Source organism: Lepidochelys kempii, chromosome 14 (genome assembly GCF_965140265.1).
Source record: "Lepidochelys kempii isolate rLepKem1 chromosome 14, rLepKem1.hap2, whole genome shotgun sequence".
In the NCBI taxonomy this organism is placed as follows: domain Eukaryota; kingdom Metazoa; phylum Chordata; order Testudines; family Cheloniidae; genus Lepidochelys; species Lepidochelys kempii.
The window spans coordinates 24,079,017-24,100,073 of NC_133269.1; the positions used below are offsets into that span (position 1 = coordinate 24,079,017).

General features: G+C 56.2%; 1 pseudogene; it reads left to right on the forward strand.

The window, feature by feature from the left end:
• The first annotated feature begins 4,818 nt into the window (after positions 1 to 4,818).
• LOC140898033 (C-type lectin domain family 2 member D-like) lies at positions 4,819 to 20,449 on the forward strand (annotated as a pseudogene).
• Positions 20,450 to 21,057: the final 608 nt, after the last annotated feature.

A 21,057-nucleotide genomic window follows, 5' to 3' on the forward strand; every position in this document is an offset into this window, starting at 1 on the left:
GTCCAGCTTTGCTCTTTCGCTTCCATTCTTCACGTCTTTGGGTGGCTGCATTTGCAACTGAGAAGCCTGATGGAAACACTGAGTCCTCTGTCCAAAGACTCCCTGAGAACAGGGGGAGGTTCGCCTGAACTCTCAGGAGTGGAGGCTTGGCCCATAGGGTAGGGTTACCATATTTGAACTTTCAAAAAAGAGGACACTCTGGGGGCGGGGGGGGGCAGTTGTAGCCCTGCCCCCTATCTACTCCCTCCCACTTTCTGCCCCCTGACTGCCCCCCACAGAACTGCCAACCCATCCAACCCCCGCAGCTCCTTGTCCCCTGATCGCGCCCCCCCCCAGGACCGCGCCCTCTATCCAAGCCTTCCTTCTCCCTGTCTCCAACTGCACCCTCCTTACACCCCCCCACCCTAACTGCCGCCCTAGAACTTCCCCCCCACCTGTCCCCTGACTGCCCTGCCCCCTATCCGCACCCCTGCCCCCTGACAGACCCCCGGGTCTCCCACACCTATCCAACCACTCCCTGTCCCCTGACTGCCCCCGCAGAACCCCCGACCCATCTAACCCCCCTGCTCCCTGTCCCTTGTCTCCCCCGACCCCTCTCCATATGCCCACCCCCTGACAGGCTCCCCCCAGAACCCCTGACCCATCCAACCCCTCCTGCTCCCTGTCCCCTGACTGCCCCTTGGGACCCCATACCCTTCTCCAGCCACCCGGCCCCCGTACCCTGCTGCTCTGAGCAGTGTGTCTGGGGTGCGGAGCCAGACACAGTGCCGCGCTCCCCCGCAGAGCGCGCAGCTCCCCACCCCCTGCCCCCAGAGTGCTGCATTGGGAGGGAAATCCCGGCCCTTTGGAGAGTTTTACAAATTCCTCCCGGAGGGCGATTTAAAACGCAAAAAGCCGGACATGTCCGGGAAAATCCGGACGCATGGTAACCCGACCACAGGGACCCCAGGATCTGCAGCTGCTGCCACCTCTATGGTGATTCCTCCGACTCATCACCAACCAGCTCTTCCCCATTCTGCCACCCGGCCCCACGGTCTGACCGTGCAGGAGAACAGAAACCCTTTGGGACAGCAGGAGAGTCTCCTCAATGCCGCACTCTTTGCATGGCTTCCCGCGGTCACCGGGAAACACGACTACCCTGCCCCCAGCAGTCTTTCAAGGAGCTGCCGGCGCAGTCACTGGGCACCCACTCGTAATGGTCTCGGGCAGTGGCATTGCAGAGGGAGCTGAGCAGACCGTCCCTTCTGTGACTTCCTGAATTGCGGCCAGGACGGATTCTCCTCTGCGCTAGAGTGAGTCCCTGAGGAAAAGCAGCTGTGGTGGGGGAGGGGGCAAGACAAGCTCTCCCCCTGAGCCCTTGACTAGCAGGCAAGCAGGACTCTGGGAGCCAAGGGATCGGTGTGTGTTGCTGGGAGAGCAGAGCTGGAGAGCAGAAAAGGGTACTGGAGGAATTGTAGAAAAGTCAGTGTCATGGCCGAGTCATGGGCAGCCAGATCTAGTGGGCAGAGGCAGAGTCCACACTCACGAGACAGGAGTCGAGAGTCAGCTGGGTCAGGACACTGGAAGAGCAGAAGCAAAAGACCAAATTGTGTTCAGCACCTCAAGTCAGATGAGTCACCCTGAGTCCGGATGCCGGGAAATCAAGCCTGGGGAGTGGGAGCAGGAACAGCCAACACACGGTCCAGAGGGGGCAGGGAGGAGCTCGGGTGTTCAGACAGCTTCTTGTTCCTGCTGCTGGTTTAAGGAGGTCCTAGGGGCCGATTAGCTGCTCTGGGACTCTGCCAATAGGAGCCTCAAACTGGGTCTGGACTTCGTCAGTCCTAGGTAAGCAGTTTTTCGTAGGCTTCCAGGTGGCGTGCTGGAGGGTGGCTGCTCCCAGGAACCCTGCACACCCGGGTTAATGAGCCATGGTACATGACAGTGAGTGATCTCTCCCCGCTCAAACCTCCTGCACGAAACAGTCTCCAGGGTCCCGGACGCATCCTCTGAGAATAAAAAAACACAGTCATAAGGACAAATAGGCTATGGAACAGGAGCCCCTTCTTTGTTGCAACAGCCCCAAGTGCCCAGAAGAGTGGACAGTTCTTACCTCCAGGACATGCCTGGGATCTTCCATCTAAGCCTCACTGGGACCCCTGTTTCTTGGTCTGACAGGATGAGATCTTCTGTCCCCACTGCTCCGTGCGCTGGGCTCGCTGCAGCACACATCTGTGTAAGAGGCTGGGCCAGAGAGATGTTACAGTCAGGGTCCAGGCAGCCCAGAAGGAGAACAGAGGGTCTGAAACCAGAAGATGAAGCAATCAAAACAGCGGATTCGAGAGAGTGGTTTTGTACCCTACAGGGACATCAAAGAAGGTCTGATAGGAAAGCTGAGATGTTAGTCTGGAAACTGCTAAGGCAAAGATTGTGACTTGTTAAGGTTCAGTTTAAGTCACTACAAAGTATGTTTTGTTTTCTTTGTCTGTTTGAAATTTGTCTCTTTCTCCTGCTTAGTTTCACTTAAATCTCTTCTTTGTTACTGTGCTTCCCAAAGCACCTCAGCGTTGGGTGTTTGAGTGAAGTGTGAGTCTCCAGCCTACCCAACAGGCTGAGCTGTGCCCTGTCTCTCTGAAGGTAGCGAATAATTTCTGAGCGGTGCTGGGCCCAGAGTCCAAGGGCAGTTCACCAGACATCTCCTGTGAAGCCCAAAGAGACCAAAGGAGCAGGAGAGATTCAGGCCCCACTGATCCATGGGAACTTCCCACAGAAGAGGCTACACAGGACTCCAGACACAGCCAGCACGATCCCTCCCACAAGCTGAGCCATGTCCTTCCCCTCCCAGCCCCACAGCTTCCTCCCCACCCCAGCCTCAGGAACCCCTCCCACCTCCCTGCTCTCCCCACCCATTCTCCAATACCAGGCTGTTTCCAGAATGGAAGCAGGTGCGTACCAGAGTTCACTCACTGCTAGATGCTGGCCAGGCCTCGTGTCACCGCTTTCTAGCTGGGCTAGCAACCCCGCTGATACTCACTCTTGCAGTTTGTTGGCTGGGAACTCAGCCCTCCAACCAGGTGACTGGCCTTTACTCCACTCCTTCCTGGGTTGTGCTCCTTCCAAACAAAGTCCAAAAATGTCTTGAACAGAAACAAGGCCTTCCACCCTCGTGGGGAGTTCTGCCTCAGCCTGATTTCGGCTCGGCCTGCCCTTCTTGGGCTTCCATGGTCTTCTGTGTCCCCTTCCTTAGGGACGGTGAGAGAACCCAGTCCTACCCTGGACTCCAAATCCGGTCCAGCCCGGCTGACAGGTTTGCTGAGGGGATGGTGAAACCCTATTGCTGATCAGAAGGAGGTCAGAGTCTGTTCTTTAGGAGCTGAAGGTCCGTTTGTCCTGCTGCGGGAAGTGGAGCTGGAGAGCGGAGATGTTAGGTGAAAGAGACTGCATGATTGAGTTGGAGACTGAGGGATGGGAGCCTCCTCCCAGCAACGCTCCCAGAGAACAGCTTTGAGGAGTTCTCTGGGGAGCCTCCTGCTAGGAAAAAAACAAGGGTGGCACATTGATGGAGATGTCTCTGTCCCAAGGATGGGGGAAGCTCCCAGCCAGGCTATGCAGCAGGGATCCCATTTCTCCCCCAAGAAACCCAGATGCCCAAAGAAGTCAATGGCTCTTACCTCCATGAGGGAATGGGGTCTTCCCTCTCAGCCTCTTTGAGAACTACCACTGCTTGGTTTCCTTGGACAAGGGACCTGCCCCCACTGCTCCCTGAGGTGGTTCAGCTTCTGACTGCACCCATCTGGGAGGCTGTCACACACCCCAGGGCCTAGAAGACACGGGGGGAGGAGGCTCCTCTTCATGTCAGACTCTGAGAGCCCATAGAGGGGCCAAAGGAAGAATAAAGGGCAGGAGATGAAGCTAGCCCTGAGCCTCTGTCCCATCCTCACCTCCGCAAATGTGGAGCTTCCTGAGCTTCAGTTGGGCAGACAGTCTGTCGCCCTGACCCAAAGGTCCTTCTGCGCCATATGCGGCAGGAAGATCTCTGCCTGGGAGCACGGGGAATGGGATGGGGGTGAGATCAAGGAAAGAGGGGAGGGGTATGGGTGGGAGGGAAAGAGCTCCTGCCCCAGATGAAGGAATCTGGGGGGCCGAGGGAAGGACTAGCTCCACAGAGAGGGCAGAGAATTTCTGTGAGTGCTAGTGGCCTCCATATCCGCTTCCACTAGCCCCGCATTTACAGTGAAACAGAGCAGTACCTGCAGCAGGGAGCGGGACTTGCTGAACAGGGAGGGGAACCTTTAAGAGCATCAGACGAGCCACAGCCCTTGCAGCGCCTCAGGCATCTGGTGCAAGTGCCGGATGATGTGAAGCTGGCACATGATCTTGGCTGTGACATCCTCGTGCTGCAGGGGAACGAGAACATGTCAGAGACGGAGACACTCCCCAGGAATCAGGGAGAATTAAGGGCACCTGGAACCAGCACCATCATTTCCACCCAGCAACTGCTCATGTCTGAGTGGTGGATTCACCCTCCTGACGCCCAGGATGGAGGCTTGCTGTCCTCTCCAGTGACCTCCAGTACCAACCCCCCTCCTTGTCGGGTGGGCTCCTGCCACCTCCCCATCCGTGCCCCTGACAGCTGTTCCACCTCCAACCCACCTGGGGAGACTGCTCAAGTTCCTAGAACCCTCTCCTCCACCCCTACCTCCATCCCCACCCAGGTAGCGCAGGGAGGGGGCTCTAGCAGGGTGGCGGGGGCAGAAGGGATTCTGGCAGCAGTGAAGTGGGATGGGGAGAGGTTGAGACTTTTCCCCAAGTCACCCCAGTGACAAAAGCTAAAGCCACAGGATGGCAGCCCTGGTGAACGGGCCAGCGAATGGCGGTAGGATGGGAATGAGGCCCTGGCCCCCACCCCAAGCTCCTGAGTCGATTGCAGCTGCTTACCGTGACCCCCATCAGTTGGTGGGCTTCCCCCAGGAGGGAGTAGACGAGCACCAGCCCAGCCTGGCTGACACGCAACACGGGGTCGTGGATGGCCAGCACTGCTGTCTGCAGGAAGGATCTCTTCTGACCAATGGAGAAGAATTTTCCAAAGACCTAAAACCAAGAGGACACAAGGCTCGAGCAGATTGGCCAGAGCCAGCCTCCAAGTCCTGGCGGTACAATGGCGTCTAGTGCCCCAAAGGGCGGGGAAGAGAGCTGCTGTGGCCAAGGCAGTTCATTCCACAGGAGGCTTTCAGGGTCCCAGGGCTCAGGGAAGCCCCTTTATTAAAAGATCGCAGATGCTTAGGGACCAAAGCCTCCATTGGCTCTTTCGGAAGGCAATTTATGGCAGGGGCCAGGATGGGCTGGAAATAGATCTCTAATGTGTGTGAGCAGGCCCACTCTGCTGTGCAGGGGCGACAGAGACGACAGGGGACCCTGTGTTGCTTCCAGCAGAGAGATCTCCTGCACCTCAGCGGCTAGAGGAGTGTATGTGGGGGGACGTAGGGAGGGGGTTGGAGCTGACAGACCAAAGGTCTCTTCCCCGCAGCTTAGTGATTTCTCTCGTTGCTGGGAATGGCCTCTGCATCTCCTTGGTTTCTTCACAGGGAATCCAACCTGCAGCCTGACAAGGACAAGGAAACTCATGGCCCAGTCCCCATCCCAGACACTCCTCGGAGACTTTTCTTCCGCGACAGCAATTCAGCTTGTGGGAGGCGGGACAAGCTCACACAGTCTCTCTCACGGGGCGTCTGTGGAGCAGCGTTCTGTCGATGCCCTTGTCGATCCAGGAGCCGCTCCAGGGCCTCCTCTGTGATGTTGTGGCAATCACCCATTTCACCTTTGACTCCAGGCTGGGGACACTGTGTTACGGTGTGTTCGAAGGATTGGATATTCTCACCACAGTTGTGAGACGGGGGCGGGAGGGGAGTGTCTTTGATTTTCTACTTGTGCAGCAAGTAGCCGCAACTTGGGTCAGTGACAATGTGCTTCTTTGGAACAGTGGCTGAGGTCCAGATACTCTGCCATTCCCTGGCCGGGTCTGGAGACATGAGGGGGGCGCATGTGGTTCATATTGGCTCTGGAGCTCACTATGTCCCCTACCCAGTTCCCAGGTTGGGGCATTCTGCTTCCTGACCGGCAATGGAATTGGGCAAAGCCCACCTCCTTTCTCTGCTTCTACAGGGTGCAGGGAATTAAACAAGGGTCTGATCAAGCAATCGTGACTGACTGATTCAGGGCTCTCCTCTCAGACACTTGGGGATCAGCCAGGGGGACAAGGAACAGAGAGACACCCAGAGCCATAATCCTATATTAACTCACCCACCCGGGGATCCTCCTTATGCCATGGAGCAATGCAGCCATGTAAGACACTCAAATCACGGCAACTAGCGAGATTCCAATGTGGGACCTTTAGCACCAGCCTGTCCCACTGGTTGCTGGATGAGGAACTCTGAGCTGGAAATAAGGAGTGGGCTCTTTTCCTGTCTCCAGGAGGCATCCACTGCAGGGAACCCAGCCAGCCACACTCCCTGAGCTGTGTCATGCCCTGGCACAGTGCCCTTACCTCCCCCACTCTGGCTGTATTTTTGTAGCCCAAGAGCCTTCTGTCCTGGTGCCAGTCATAGCACCAGAGATCTTCTGCATCATGTATGGTCAGGCCTGGAAGAGAGAGAGAGAGACTTTTCTCCTCATTCTGGTTGCAGTTTCTGTGTCCTTCCAATCCCATTGGTGGCTCCACAGTAGAGTGGAGAAGAACAGAGGCAGAGAGAGACTTGTCCTTCAGCCTGGGTCAGTCTGAGAGAAATGGTCTGGGGTCCCATTATCCACCTGTGGTCACTCTCAGTCCCCTATTGGGTTCTGTGTCCCAGCTGGGTTCCTTACCCCTCTGTTGGAGCAGCAGCTGGTAGAGCCGATAAGTCCCCTCCCTGGCCTGCCGGCTGATGTCCTTGTCTGGATCGCTGACAAACAGAGCCAGCTGGGCCACATGGTGACCCATCCTGGGGAACTCGGCAGAGATCTAATGGAAGAGAGAGGAGAGGGGACTCCATCAGCATGTTCCTGTCAGCTCCCCTGGGCCAGAGGGCTCCTTCCCCTTAGCTCCTCTGCAGGAGATGCTGGGGGAGAGGAGCTTGAGATCGACCCTTCATTTGCTCTGCTGCCAAGGGAGCACAGAGCTGCTTTGGGATGCCAAGCAGGGGCTGGAGCATGGGCCCCTTAAAGGCCCAGGGGCAACACTGAACCAGGACAAGAAGAACTTGACTCAAGCCTAGCTCAGTCCCTGCTCTGACTCTGCCTCCCCATGAAGAACCCTCCTAACCCACAGCCCCGGGAGCAGCAGATCCTGCAGCCCGCTGGAGCCAGCCCGCCTCCGCCTGGAGCCAGCAAGCTGGGTTTGGAGGTCACTTACGTCAAACTCAGGGAGGGTGACTGTGTATCTCAGCAGGGCTGTGCTGCTCCTGATGGCCCTGGCTCGCTCCTGCGACACCCTGGACACAACCCACAAGTTGATATCCTGTGGGGAAAGGAGGCAGGTCAGACTCAGTGGCCAGGTGCACCTGCTTTGCAAATGAGCCCCCCACGCCCCCAGCCCCAGGGGCCTGAGACATTCTGCACAGGGGGGAATATCTGAGGCCTTGATGGCATAGCTTTAGAAAGGGATTCTTTCCCCCAGGACACAGCTTGTACCCTGCAGGTCACAACTTGTCAGCGTCTCTCTAGATTCGGACAATGTTCGGGGTCGGGGCTGGTCCCCTCCTCCCAGAACTCCTGATTCCTGAACAGTTCACCAGAAAGGAGACTGAACCCTCGGCCCTTCCCTGCTACGAAAATCTTTGGGCGGATGGAGGGAGTGACTGAGAACACAATCCCCCCAGGAATTTCAGAGCAGATCAGAGGGAAGGGCTGATTCCCTGGGATCCTCCTGTTTCTCTAGGAAGGAGCGTGTGCCTCTTCTCTGAGAACCATCTCCCAAATCTCATGGGGTGTGTGTGTTGGAGGGGTGGGGGAAAGGTGGGTTTTCAGACTCTCACTCCCCAAGACAGCCAGGAGCCGTGTGGTTAGTGCTCAGCAGAACCAGGCAGAGCTCTGGCTTGAAGTCCCAGCTCCTTCCTTTGTCCCTCAAGAAGGAAGGACCTGATACTGCTTGCACTGACCTCCCCAACCAAGGACGGCCCACTGGGGACCCAGCTAGGAGGACACAGTAGAAAATGGATCTTCCAGTCTCTCCTTACCAGTCCTCCAAAGAGTTCAGGTGAAATGGGGCTCACCTCCAAGATGAAGTGGAGCCTGTCTGTGTCTGGGGACTCTGCCAGCAGGTTCCCCAGCATGGCATCCAGGACCTCTGGGATGACTTTGTGCAGAGCCTGCAAAGCATGGGTCAGAGTTAGGAAACCTGGGCCTACACCTGACACAGGATGGGAAGAGGGGTCTCTGGGAAGCACTGGGGAGACTCCCAAACACATCTCCTGGACTCTCTCCTTCACATCCCACTGCAGGCAATTCGCAAGAATTGATGACCCCTGGACCTTTGATCCATGAGCTTAGCAGGTCTTTGCAGAGGGTCTTGTAGGCAGAAGAGTATGAAACAGCCAAGTTGCTATGGATGGAAGCTGGGCTTCTGGGCAAAACAGGGCTTATGAAAGAAAGAAAGAAAGAAAGAAAGAAAGAAAGAAAGAAAGAAAGAAAGAAAGAAAGAAAGAAAGAAAGAAAGAAAGAAATCCCCCAGGGAGGGGCAATCTCTTTCCTGCTGGAGGCAAGGATCCAACCCTGCAGCTTGTTCCATCTCCGCTACCCCACCCCTAAATCTGGAGCTCCAGCTAATCAAGGGAGCAGGGACCAAGGACCACTCTGGAAAAGTAAGAGGATGGAGGAGGAGGAGGTACCTGGATGTCGGTGGTGTCCTTCTCTGTGCCCAGGGTGAAGACGGAGTGAAGGGCAGCTCGCAAGAGGTGGGTCTCTAGGGCTGGCTCCAGGGCAGGTTTCATGGTGCTGGCAAGAGAGAGGAGCTGGTATTAGACTGTGCAGTACGGGGGTGGGACTGTCTCCAACAAGGACACCAACCCACAGAGATAGAGGCACAGGCTGGCGAGAATGGGAACTGAGGCACTGAGCTTGAGAATGACAAGGCCAAGGCGTCCCAGACAAACAGTGGCAGGACAGGAATAGCTCCTGTTCTCTGGAGCCTGCTGCCCCTCCTGTATCTGAGCCCGGGAGTGAGCCCCTCCCCAAGGCCCCTGTCATGTTATGGGAGTGAAAAGAAGAGCCCCACCAGGAGAGAGTGACCCTTCCCACCCCACCATCTCTGCCAGAGGCACCAGGCACCAGAGTTTCTGTGTTTGGTTTTTGGGAGGGGGGTGAGGGGGTGAGAGAACCTGGATTTGTGCAGGAAATGGCCCAACTTTATTATCATGAACATTGTGTAAAGAGTTGTCACTTTGGATGGGCTATCACCAGCAGGAGAGTGAATTTGTGTGAGGGGGTGGAGGGTGAGAAAACCTGGATTTGTGCTGGAAATGGCCCACCTGATGATCACTTTAGATAAGCTATTACCAGCAGGACAGTGGGGTGGGAGGAGGTATTTTTTCATATTCTCTGTGTATAAATAAAGTCTGCTGCAGTTTCCACGGCATGCATCCGATGAAGTGAGCTGTAGCTCACGAAAGCTTATGCTCAAATAAATTGGTTAGTCTCTAAGGTGCCACAAGTACTCCTTTTCTTTCTGGAAGAGACAGTGACGGTGACTCCCAGCCTTGGGCCTGAGCAGCACTGGGGTGAGGGGAGCCGGCGGGGTGGGGGGGTGGGGCTGTCTTGGTACCAGAGGTTGCCCACTGCAGCCAGGGAGTGGGCGAGGACGGTGCTGGGTGACGAGTCATCGGGTAGCTCCTCGATGAGCTCCTGTGAGACGCGAAGGACACAAAGGAGCATGTGAGATTCAGGCCCGACTGACACCTCCCAGTGAGGAGATGACACAGCCAGTGCCCCACATGGCCAGAAGGATCCCCCACCACCTCCCACTCCTACGATTCCTTCCTGCCCATCCGACTTGCCCCCTTCCCGGATTCCTGCCCAGCTCACTCCCAATCCCCTTCTCTCCTCCTCCCTGTCAAAACTGCCCCCATTCAGCCCCATCCCGACGACCAAGCTGGGACCATGTGATTCCTTGTCCCCCACTCTCAGCTGCCCCCCAGCCCCACAATTCCCCCCCTCCCTCCAGTTGCCGTATGGAGTGTCTCACTCACCACGATCCTCTTCACCACAGCCGCCTTGCAGCAGCGCGGCTCCAGCGTGTCCTCCCCTCTCTCCCGTGCAGCCAGACATGCGGGGTAGATGGCCTGAAGGAACAGGAGCTGCTGCCCCTCATCCTGGACCCACCAGGAGTGGGGTATAGTGACAGAGAACCTGTTAGCGAGGGACCTTCCTGCCCTACCCACACCAGCTCCAGGGCTCAGGCCTCAATGGGGGATTGTGGGGACCCACCTATTCTCCAAATCCCCCACCACTCCTACGCAAGCAGGATCAGGAACTGGGACAGTGCCTGTCGGGGGAGACGACCTCGGCTCTTGTGGGACAAACACCCCAATCTGGGGGTCCCACATAATGGATGTAAAAGGGCCCCATTAGGGGTGGTGGATCAGGAGGGACAAGACCCTCGGTAGGGGGTGGGGATGCTGGGAAGGAACAGGGCAATCTTGGTTCCAGCCCAGGTGGGGAACATTCATACCTTTTCTCTGCACTGGAGCTGCTCTCGGATGACCTTGAGAGCAGCTTCATCTTTGGCCACGTCCACCCCTTCCTCCTGCTCCGAATCCCGGGGGGTCCCTGCACCAGGGAGGGAAGGACAGGGGTGTGGTGGGCAGAGCAGGATTCAAGACCCCCCTTCCCACCTCAGGCCCCCAGGGCAGATCAGGCCCCAAACCCCCCTCTCAGGGATGCCTTCAGCCCCCAACAGCTGCCGAAGCCCACAGCAGAGCCCCCCTCCCCTGCCCAGGACTCCAGGGGAGGTGCCTGTTCCCCCCGCCCGGAGCAGCAAGGACCAACTGGCAGCAGCTCTTCACGCCCCCACCCCCAGGTCCCCGTGCGGAAGGGGCAGCTGTGTGACGGCTGCTGCTGTCCGTGGGGTTCGCAGGGCTCAGGCCAGACATCTGGGCTGGGGACCCCCCCCTGTACCCCTGGGAGAGCGTCTGGGCCCAGGGTGTTCACATCCCGTCCTCAGCCCTCCCGGAGCCCAGCCCGGCTCCTCACCTGGAACAAAGCAGTGGCGCCCGTCGGCCTGGCTGCTGCCAGAGGCCCAGGTGCTGCCGCTGTCCCAGGCTGAGCTGCCGGTGCTGGGACAGGGACCTTCCCCCTCCTGGCCGGCGGGGGCTGGAAGGGCCTCAGAGACCGGGCAGGGCGAGGCCTCCTGATGGGAAGGAGGGCTGGGCTCCTGGGGCCGCTGCTGCCCACACAACCAGCCCCAGAGCCACCCTGCCCGGCGCCCCTCCTGGGCTGGGTCCTGTCTGCCAAACCGCAGCCTGGGCCAGCTCCATTGGGGCCTGGTCGGGGCCTCTCCCAGCTCGGCGCCTGCGCCGGGAGCCGGGGTCCTTTTCCAGAAGGCCGGGCACTTCCGCCGTCTGGCCTGGATGGGACCTGCTTCCCTGCCAGCGGGGACGCAGGGCTTGCTCTGCCCCTTGGGAAGACGGCAGCTGCTTCCCTCAGGCTCTGGGGCCACGTGCAGAGCCTTCCTCCGCAACATCCGCAGGAGCCTGGCCATCCTGGAACCGAGCGGGGAGCAGGGGTGAGTCTGGGCTCAAGGCAGCCTCTCACTCCTGGGCCTTTTCCGTCCCTCCTCCTCCCTGCTCCAACCACAGCCGCACCCTCTGCCCCCACAGGAGTGCAGGGAGTGCCATCTACACACACGGGCAGGAGTTCATTGCATGATCTGCTCCCAACGTTCCCCTCGTAATCCCTGCTCCTGCAATAGCCAGGAAGTCTCATCCTTTTCCAGCAATGGGGTCAGTCCCAAAGACCATTGGTTACTCTGGACAAGCAGCCCCCTCCTGTCGTCCCAGGCCACTCTCCCGCCCAGGCTAGAGAAGGAACAGAACCCAGGAGCCCGGACTTCTCCTGGGAAACCATTCTCCACATCAAAGTCACAAAGACCGTAAGCACAGGAAGACCAGAGCCCTCCTCGTTCCCCATTGATTTCCAGGCTCAGCAGCTCACAGGGTCTGGCCCAGCTCAGAGACTCTCAGCCTGGGGAACAGTGTCCCACAAGGGAAGGGCTGGGAGCCCCTTTGCTGGAACCTTTCCAAACACACTGGAGACGGCTCTGAAGAAGCCCCTGCCTGGCCTAAGAGTGAGGGGCTCTTGGGGGCTGTTTGCAAAGGAAATCCCCCTTTGGAGATAGTCTCTCCCCCTGTTTCTGCCTCTCCCCAGACAGACAGGGGAAGACACCGAGGAACCTGAATGCCACTCACTTGCTCTCAGTGATGGTATGATGGATGGCGGATGTTCAGGGTCAGCAGACGTCCGTCGCCCTCCTCCTCACTCTCCAAGCCCAAGGCAGGCTGGAGAGGGTGGTGACCTCAGGAGTTTCCCTGCCCAGCCAGCAGGCAGGGTGATGACACGAGGGCGATCGACTGGCTGTAAAAACAAGAGTCTGTCTGATTGCCAAGGGACGGAGAAACTCAGCCAGCAGCAGGGGGGTGCAGAACACGGCCCTAGGGCGGAGGTGACAGCGCCTCCAGGATCCTGACATCCCAGCACTTTACCCACCTTCCTGGAGCCTCCCAACCCTGCTGGGCTGTAGCGATGGGACCTCAACCCGACTGATAGCAAACGGGCGTCACCTACCAGCTCAGGGTCACATTGAGTGTCAGAGCCATGGATGGACCCCTTCACTAACCACTGCCGCACACTCCCTCCCACAGCTGGCAATTGCAACCAGGCCCTAATGGCTGGTCCCCCTGACTTTGAGAGGGAGGGTCACTCCTGCTTCCATTGCTGCCTCTTGATCTGTGGGACTTTGGGCAAGTTGCTCCCCCTCTCTATGGCTCTCTGGGACTCACATCCCTGAATGGGCTTTAAAAAAGACAATGGTTAAAGTTTGGCCCCAACTAGTTCTTGTTTCTCGAGACTAGCCATTTTAGCAAAGTTTAGAGTTCTTGACATTCAGCACCTGGAAACATTCCTTTCTCCTTCGCAGACGGCCTTAACATCCCTTATCTCACCCAGGCTCCCTGCTGCCTGGAGTTAGAGAATTGACCCTGTTCCCATTGGACCTACCCAAGGTGTCACACAGCAAAGCGGTCACGGAGCCAGAAAGAGAACACAACAGTCTTGACTCCTGTTCTAACAGACAACAACCCCCCCGGAGGCAGTGATAAAGTCCAGGAAATAAGGTGTGAACATTTGCATGGAAACCGTTTTCTGTCAGAAAATCCATTCAGACGAAACCACTTTGTTTCTTGAAAGCATAACAAGTAGGATGAAAATTCTCTGCAAAAATATTTGTTTGCAAAACAAGAGCATCTCCTCTCCGTCACAGTGCATTAAACTGTCTCGTCGTACACAAAGGGGAGACACTATGCTCTAGAAAATTAGATGAGATGCTTCAGTCTGAGCTAAGTAGTTGCTGCTCTTCACAATTTCAAAACAATAAAATAGAAATGAGATTGAATATTAGGTCATAATCTGCTATGGCTCAGTGTGATAGGACACCCCCTAGTCTGCACTGCTCCAAGTGACACTCTTCAGTGCATCCCCAGCATCCACCCATGGTGAGGTAGGTGGGAGAGGATTGTTATTTGTACTTGACAGAAGGAGAAACGAAGGCTGAGAAAGGAGCGGGGACTTGTCTTAGCTGATGCAGCCAGTCAGCAGCAGAGTTGCTCTCAAATGAGCTACAGACCAACAATTGTTCCTAGTAATTATTCAGCAATTATTTCAGAAGAATTGGAATGTTCGAGAGGATCATGAACTGCTCCGAGACAATGAATGGAGAGCAGCGTCAACATTGGTCAGACATCTAACTGGTTGTGACTTATTTGCTTGGTCATAAAAGAGAACAACAAAGACCAGAGTTTCCTCCCTGTCAATAGCCCCCTCCTCAGCCAATCAAGGTTGATACTTTGAGGAGTGGGAGGCTAAGGGTTCTCATCAAATAGCCCAAAGAATGGCCCTGGTCACCACCAAGGGGATCACTCTCGGAGCACTAGTCCAGTCTCACCTCTCTGTGAGGGCCTCCCACAACCCCCCCCCCCCCAGCCTCCTCTCCACACACAGAGCTCCTGGTGGTGGGAGGAGAACAGAGGAAAAGGACAAAGGAAGCAAGAAGAGAAAGGTAGGAGGGACAGAGGAAAAGGGAAAACAAAAAGGAGAAACCCCAATGTCCCCAGTAATTCTAAGGGACAAAGTCCTAGGTCGGAAATAAAATACTGCCCCCACAAGCTAATGTTTTCCTTTCCTAAAAATCAGCCGGCACCTGATGGATCAGACTGAACAGGTTCCAAACCTCTCCGAGGCTCTTACCTTCTCTACAGGGAGGTCTGTTTTCGAGCAAAACCACAAAAAGAAAAGGAGAAAACTCCGAAGAGGGTCCTCCTTGCGCTCACGTACGTGCAAGTGAATTCTCTCTCAGTCCTCCAGGAGAGACCTCGAGAAGGAGACGTGCTGAAGCAAAGCCACAGGGATCTCCGAGGTTGCCCCTGTCCTGCTCCCCTGTCCTGCCTGGCTGATGTCAAGATCTCTCTGTGAGGTCATCGCCTCCCCACCACCTTTGTCCAATAGGCTGAGGTCCTGCCAAAGGCCCTTGTGATGTCACTGCCACACCCACCCCTCTGCTGCAGTGCTGATGTCCTGCCCCTGTCCAGCCACATTGGATGTTTGAGCTGCTTCCCCTGGATCACCCCTCTCAATGAGCATTCATTGTGGGCTCAAGCCAAACACAGTAAAACATCAGAGGCTTCTCCCTGTGCTACGCTCAGTTTTTCATAAATTAGCAGACTTTATGGACAGAAGAGACAATTAGAGCATGTCTTCTGACCCTCTGCATATCACATGCCTTCTGTAGAGCATAGGAGCTAGTTTTTGACTACACACCTTCCAGAAAGGCATCTTGTCTTCATTAGAAGACATCAAGAGCTGGGGAATTCCCACCACTTCCCTTTCTAGTTTATTCCTTTGGTGATTCATCCTCACGGTTGAATATGTGTGCCCTCTTTCTCATATGAATTGGTCTCTTTTGAGTTTCCAGCCACTGGGTCTTGTTATGCTTTTCTCTGCTAGATTAATGAGCCCTTTAATACCCGATATTTTCTCTCCATGAAGTCACTTCAACACTTCAATGATGTCACCTCCCGATCTTTTTTATAATCTAAACAGGCTGAGCTCTTTCAATAGCTCACTAGCGTCTGCCAGGAAGGGAGTCCCCACAGAGGGACACCGTAATCTCCCAGGGCGGGAAAAGGCTCTCACTGCCATTTCTTAACCTCATGGGGTATTCTCCTGTTCTGCCAACCCCACCCCTATTTAAGCATCTCCAGGTGCCTGAGGGAGCAGGAACCAAAGGCCATCCTGCATCTGGGACAGAGATGGAGGTTGATGACCTACCTGCCCATGGTGACCATGGTGCAGGACAGCCCTCAGGACATGCGAATGCAGCTCCAGATCTGGGAGCAGCTTCCCTTTGCTGGCACGAGACCTTGCAAGTTGAGGGGGTGAGACAGGCACTAACTTTTGGAAACCCTCAGTGGGATCAGAGGGTAATGGTTTGTAGAAAGTGGTGTTGGACAGCTTTACAAAAACTAGACAAGAACGGTGCATGTTCCAGGGCAGCTCCAGTCCTGGTGCTGTCAGTGAGACGTGTCCTCCCAGCCCTGCCTGACGGGTCTTTCTGTTTCAGAATCTCATTGTAACTGCAAGAAAAGCCCAACCTGTGGAGTTGTGGTTGCACTGAGAGTTGTATCGTCTGCTTTGATCGCTGCCATCATTGCTCTGGCAGGTGAGTTCCCAGCTTCCGCCCTGCTCCCTTCCCCTCCATCTACAATCTCCGTGCATCCCATTCCCCGTGACCTGCCACGGTCCCTCTCTCCTCCCGGCCTGTCTGGCTTCTGCCCCTGGGACAGAGGATTCCTGGGGGATGTTCCTCCCCGACCCTCCTCCTGCTCCCTCCCAGACCCCTGCACCTGGGCACTCTCTGTGTCGGGACGATCTGACTGACATTAGCCCCGCCCCCCCCAGCCCATCTCTGAGCACTTTGGGTCCAAGTCACCTTTGCCACGCGCCGTGAAGCAGTCCCTGACCAGGGTGTCCAGTGGGACAGGGTGCAGTGCAACCCTGAGCCCTTTGCCTTCCCTGTGTTGCTCTGAGGTTACCAGCCTGGCCTTCCTGGATCTTCAGGTCACGCTTGTGGCCGGACGGCAGGTGCTGCCGTGTTATTGAAAGGAGCCGTAGAGCTCAGTCTAGACCCCTCCACCAGCGCAGTGTGAAAACCCCCCAATCGCTGAGCTTGGCCATGAAGGGTCCCTTAGCACCATTCACTCCCCCAGGCTGCCCAGACAGCGTGTGCTCGTGCAGAGGGCTTCTGTTTGCCGTGAACATGAACCCTGCTGTATCCCCCCGTCGTCTGGGGCAGGGCGTGCTGGAGGCTGTTGGGGGTGGGATTTCTCTACTGCCCTGGGATCCGATCACTGGGCCCCAGGAGGGTTTAGCAGCTGGCAGAGGGGATTGAATCCAGGTCTGTCTGCATTAGGAATCCTCTGTGCCGATGTCATGACATCCGTGCCGTTGAATTGGGGCAAACCGCTAAAGGAGACTCACCGCACTGGTGCACAAAGCAGCTTGCCTTGGTGCAGTTCGCTGCAGGAAGTTACCAGAGCGAGCCGCACTGCTCCAGCGCATCTCCAGGAGGTGTTTGCCCTGATGTCACTGCGTCACTGTGATTATACGGGTGCAGATTGCTCGGATACAGAGGTGAATTAAGTTCCATCATTCCTGGCCCACAGTGCAACAGGTCACTTCCCGTGGCTGTGGTGTCTGGCGCCCCACTTGTGGCTTTCATGTCCCTGAGTGAAAGTTCCCACCTTCTTCTCAATTGTTCACCTGCTGTTTGTTGCGAGGTTGAACATCCAGCTGTTGATCTTGTGCCTGGGGTGAAATGCTCTGAGCTGTGTCAGTCCCTCCCAGGCTGGGAGTGTCCCTGGAAGCCTTCTTGCCAGGCAAATTTACTGTGACAAACATCTCCCTCACCCTGCGTCTGATTGCCGTGGACCAGCCCCAGCTGGGGGTCCCAGTAGGCTTGGCAGGCCGGTCAATTGACTGCCTGTTTGACCTCAGTCAAATAGTGTCAAATACTCCAGCAAGAGCCCTGGGGGTAGGAGGCAGCGTGATTTTTGATTGCGTCTTGCAGCCTCACTTGTGTTTTTCAGAACTTGGTTTCAATGTTTCACTTTTTAATCTGAGTTAAAATAACTCAGTTCAATAATTTTTTTAAAAATTAGGCATAAGTATCTACCTTAAGCTAAACCTACTGGAGACAATGACGTCTTGCTCTTTTTTTGTTACTGTTCTGATAAATTGGTATTTTAAAATATTTGACCATTGGTTTTTTTTATGACACATTTGAGGTACCAGTCAAATGCCCAATTCTAGGTGCAACTCTTACCCTCCATGTGACTGTCTCATTCTCAGTGCTGGCGTCTAAGCTTTCATCAGCTGATCTGTGCCCCCCTGCTGGACCCTCGTGCCCAGACAGCTGGGTGGGATACCGAGGGAAACGCTACTATTTCTCCGAGAGGGAAGGGAGCTGGACCGACAGCCAGAGCCCTGCTCTGCACCGGGTGCCTCCCTGGCTGGGATCGACAGTGAGCAGGAAATGGTGAGAGACTCTCGAATTGCCAGACACTGGCCTTGGCTCAGCGGCGGCTGCTACAGTAGGACCTGGGCTCTGCCCCCTCCCGTGCTGGGAGGCCGGAGTGAATGAACTTCCAGCGGCTGAACGCCAGCCCTGGCTGGGCCCAGGGCCCTATTGTCTGTGTGTGATCACGAGGATTGGCCATTCTCAGCTTCCCCCTCCCCAAATAGGGAGACAGCCCCTCTCTAGGGCAGGGCTGGCTCAGGCATCTACTGGCTGCGGGAGTGGGACTGAGAACCCAGCCAGTACTCCTGTTTGGGGGAAGGGAAAAGAGCAGCCAGGTGAGGCTGTGGGGGGTGGGGTGGGGTGGGGGTGGGAACCTGTCACATTGACCCCTCCCACTTTAGCTTGACTTGCTCCCTCCTCCTACCCTGCTGTGGTGAGTGGGGGCTGCTCTGTGAGAAGAGACGTCTCTGCAGAGAGTTCAGACCCAGCAGCAGCCCCCAGACCAGGGGGACTTGGGGTGTGGGTGACTGGGAGCACTGGGGCCGGGCTGCTGTGTGCGGTGGGAGCGTTAAGACTGCCCGGGTGGTCTTGTGCTTTGCAAGAGGGAGGGGAAAATCCCCCCCCCCCGAAAATAAACTGAGCGCCCTTCAATATGCGACTGGGATTCTCTGCAGCACAGAGCCCTGGAGGGGCGGTGTGGGGAGCACGGGAGCTGGGGCTGATACCTGCTGTCCCTCGGCTTTCTTTAAGGCGTTCCTGCTGCGCCATAAGGGTGTCTATGACCATTGGATCGGCCTCCGGAGGGAGCAGGGTCAGCCCTGGACATGGGCCAACAGCACCAAATTCAGGGACCTGTGAGTCTCTCTCACCCCTCTGGACTAATTCCCTGGGCTTGGGGATTCTGGTGTCTGAGCGGTTTGAGCTCAGGTAGATCCACCATTCAGTGCTAGTGAAACCACCAGACACGACCCTGGTCCGTTCGCGTCCTGCGTGTATCGGAGACCGATGGGAGCCGGCGTGTCCCTGAACTCTCGGCTCCTCCCCGCAGCACGGTGCTGGGCCGGAGACAGAGCCCGCCATAGCCAGAGGTGCCCTCGCAGCGTGCTGGGATTTCAGCTGGGACACTCGCTGTTCTCCCCCAGCCCTCTTCAGCAAGGTCCCTGGGGTGTCTGACCCCCCCCCCCGGGGAAAGGAGGTAGCAGGGAGCTCAGGTTAACAGTGGCTGCTAGAGAGGGCAGCATGCCGAGCAGTGCATGGCAGGTGCAGGTCCCGCTGGGGATTGCAGCCGGCAGGTTTGAGTGACTTGGCTGATGAGGCCTCTGAATCCGCAGCAGGGCACCGATGTTAAAGGAGCCTGCGGTTCACAGGTGCTGGACGCCTGGGGCTCCCACTGGAATGGGGTACAGTAGTGATGGCTGCCCAGCCAACACCCCGCAATGGGTTTCAGTGGGCTCCAAGTGTGATCACAAAACCTTGAGCCTGGAGCAGGGTTTGAACCCCGGAATTCAGCACTAGAAGCATGAGCCTCTGCCATAGGAGCGAAAGAATCCACTTCTTTAACTGAACCCCCCCCTGATTGATAAAGCTCTTATGCAGGCCAGCCATTAGAGGGGGATGGAGACCCCCCACTTCCCTGGTCTGGTTTACTTCAGTACTTTGAAAACTCAGGCTGTTATGGCGCTGGGTCAGGGCTCCCCAATGGACAGTCCCCATTCTGCTGTATTGGACCCAACCTTTGGATCCCACCTGCTTCCAGCCTCACTGGGTCTGAATAGCCACCAGACACTGTCCTGAGTTCGGGCCTCTGTGGCCCTCTCCTGGGGTACAGACTCCCTGTCTGGTTCCCTCCTTAGGAGGTGGGACCCTGCAGATCAGCTGCTGTAGGACCCAAAACCAGGTCTGAACCCTCCCAAACCTCCCAAGAGGCATGTTGTCCCTAGAGCTCCACCCTCTACTCCAGAGGAACTCTGGGAGGGTCACGGGAGGGTTACAAACAGGGCACACATGCTTTCACAAAGGAACTTCTTCAACACTCTCTTTTTCCCCCATCCCCAATGGAAAGCTCAGGAGTTATAGATCAATGGAAAAGGAAACCCCTGAATGCAATTTCCTCTTTCAGTGTCATCTTGGTTCTGCTCCGTGTGTTTCAAGGAGGGGAGATTCCTCCTACCCCCCGCTTTTCCTGCTCGGTCGTCTGATTCTGGTGATGGTCTACCCCTCTTGTTAGAGGACCGGTCCCTTTTGACAATCAGTCTAAGAAATTCTCTCCATCCTGCTGGGGACTTTCCATTCTCCAGCACCCCTGTGGGCTGCTCAGCATAGAGGGTCACAAACAGTCAGTGGTTCTGCAAAGCCCCCGCTGTCCTGAGCTCTGCTCCTGAGGGGCTGGGAGAGTAGCTGCTCCGCACTCAGGCCTGCACTGTGGAGAATGGCTCCCCTGGCTGGGACTGGTGTGAAATGCCTGGCCTCTGCCTGACTGCAGCTCCCTGGCTTCTGTGTTGCAGGTTTCAGATAAGAGGAGGAGGTGACTGCGCGTATCTGAACGAGGAGAAAGGGGTCAGCAGCTCACGGTGCTACATGGAAAGACGGTGGATCTGTAGCAAACCTGAGGTGTATGTGATGGGAAAAGAGACTGCACTGGAAGGGGGCTCGAAATGAGACTCCTAGAAGTGACACTGATTCAACTCACACCTACTTGAATGAGCCAAGTCCCCATTCGTCAGCCTGGCCAGGATCTCAAAATCAGGCAGCAGGGCCCTCAAGCATTAAGTGTGTCTCGTTTAAACTGTGGATTCTTCGTATGTGCCTTCTGCTTTTGAACCTTTAAACTCAGGGTCACATTGTCAAGCTTTTCTCTGCAGCTGAGAGGGAGTGATCTCATGAGAAGGAGTCTCAGCCACACGCTGGGGAAATGAGAGAAGGGAAGGCCTTGTTCGTTTAGACTCCAGAACAGCATTTCTCAAATGCAGCCACCAGCTGATTGTTTTGCAGCCACAAGAGCCTCCAAAGTGCCCCAACAATCGCTGAGATGTTAGGTATTAAAGGTGCCTTCTAAATGCCATAAATCCTAATGCGCGCTCCCTTTTACATAGTACCATGTCGGCAGAGCTGAGCTACATCGGTGTGGTTTTCTTCGAAGTCGCAAAGTGTATTCTTTGGCTAAGAACATAAGAAGGGCCAGACTGGGTCAGAGCAAAGGTCCATCCAGCCCAGTATCCTGTCTGCCGACAGCGGCCAACACCAGGTGCCCCAGAGGGAGTGAACCT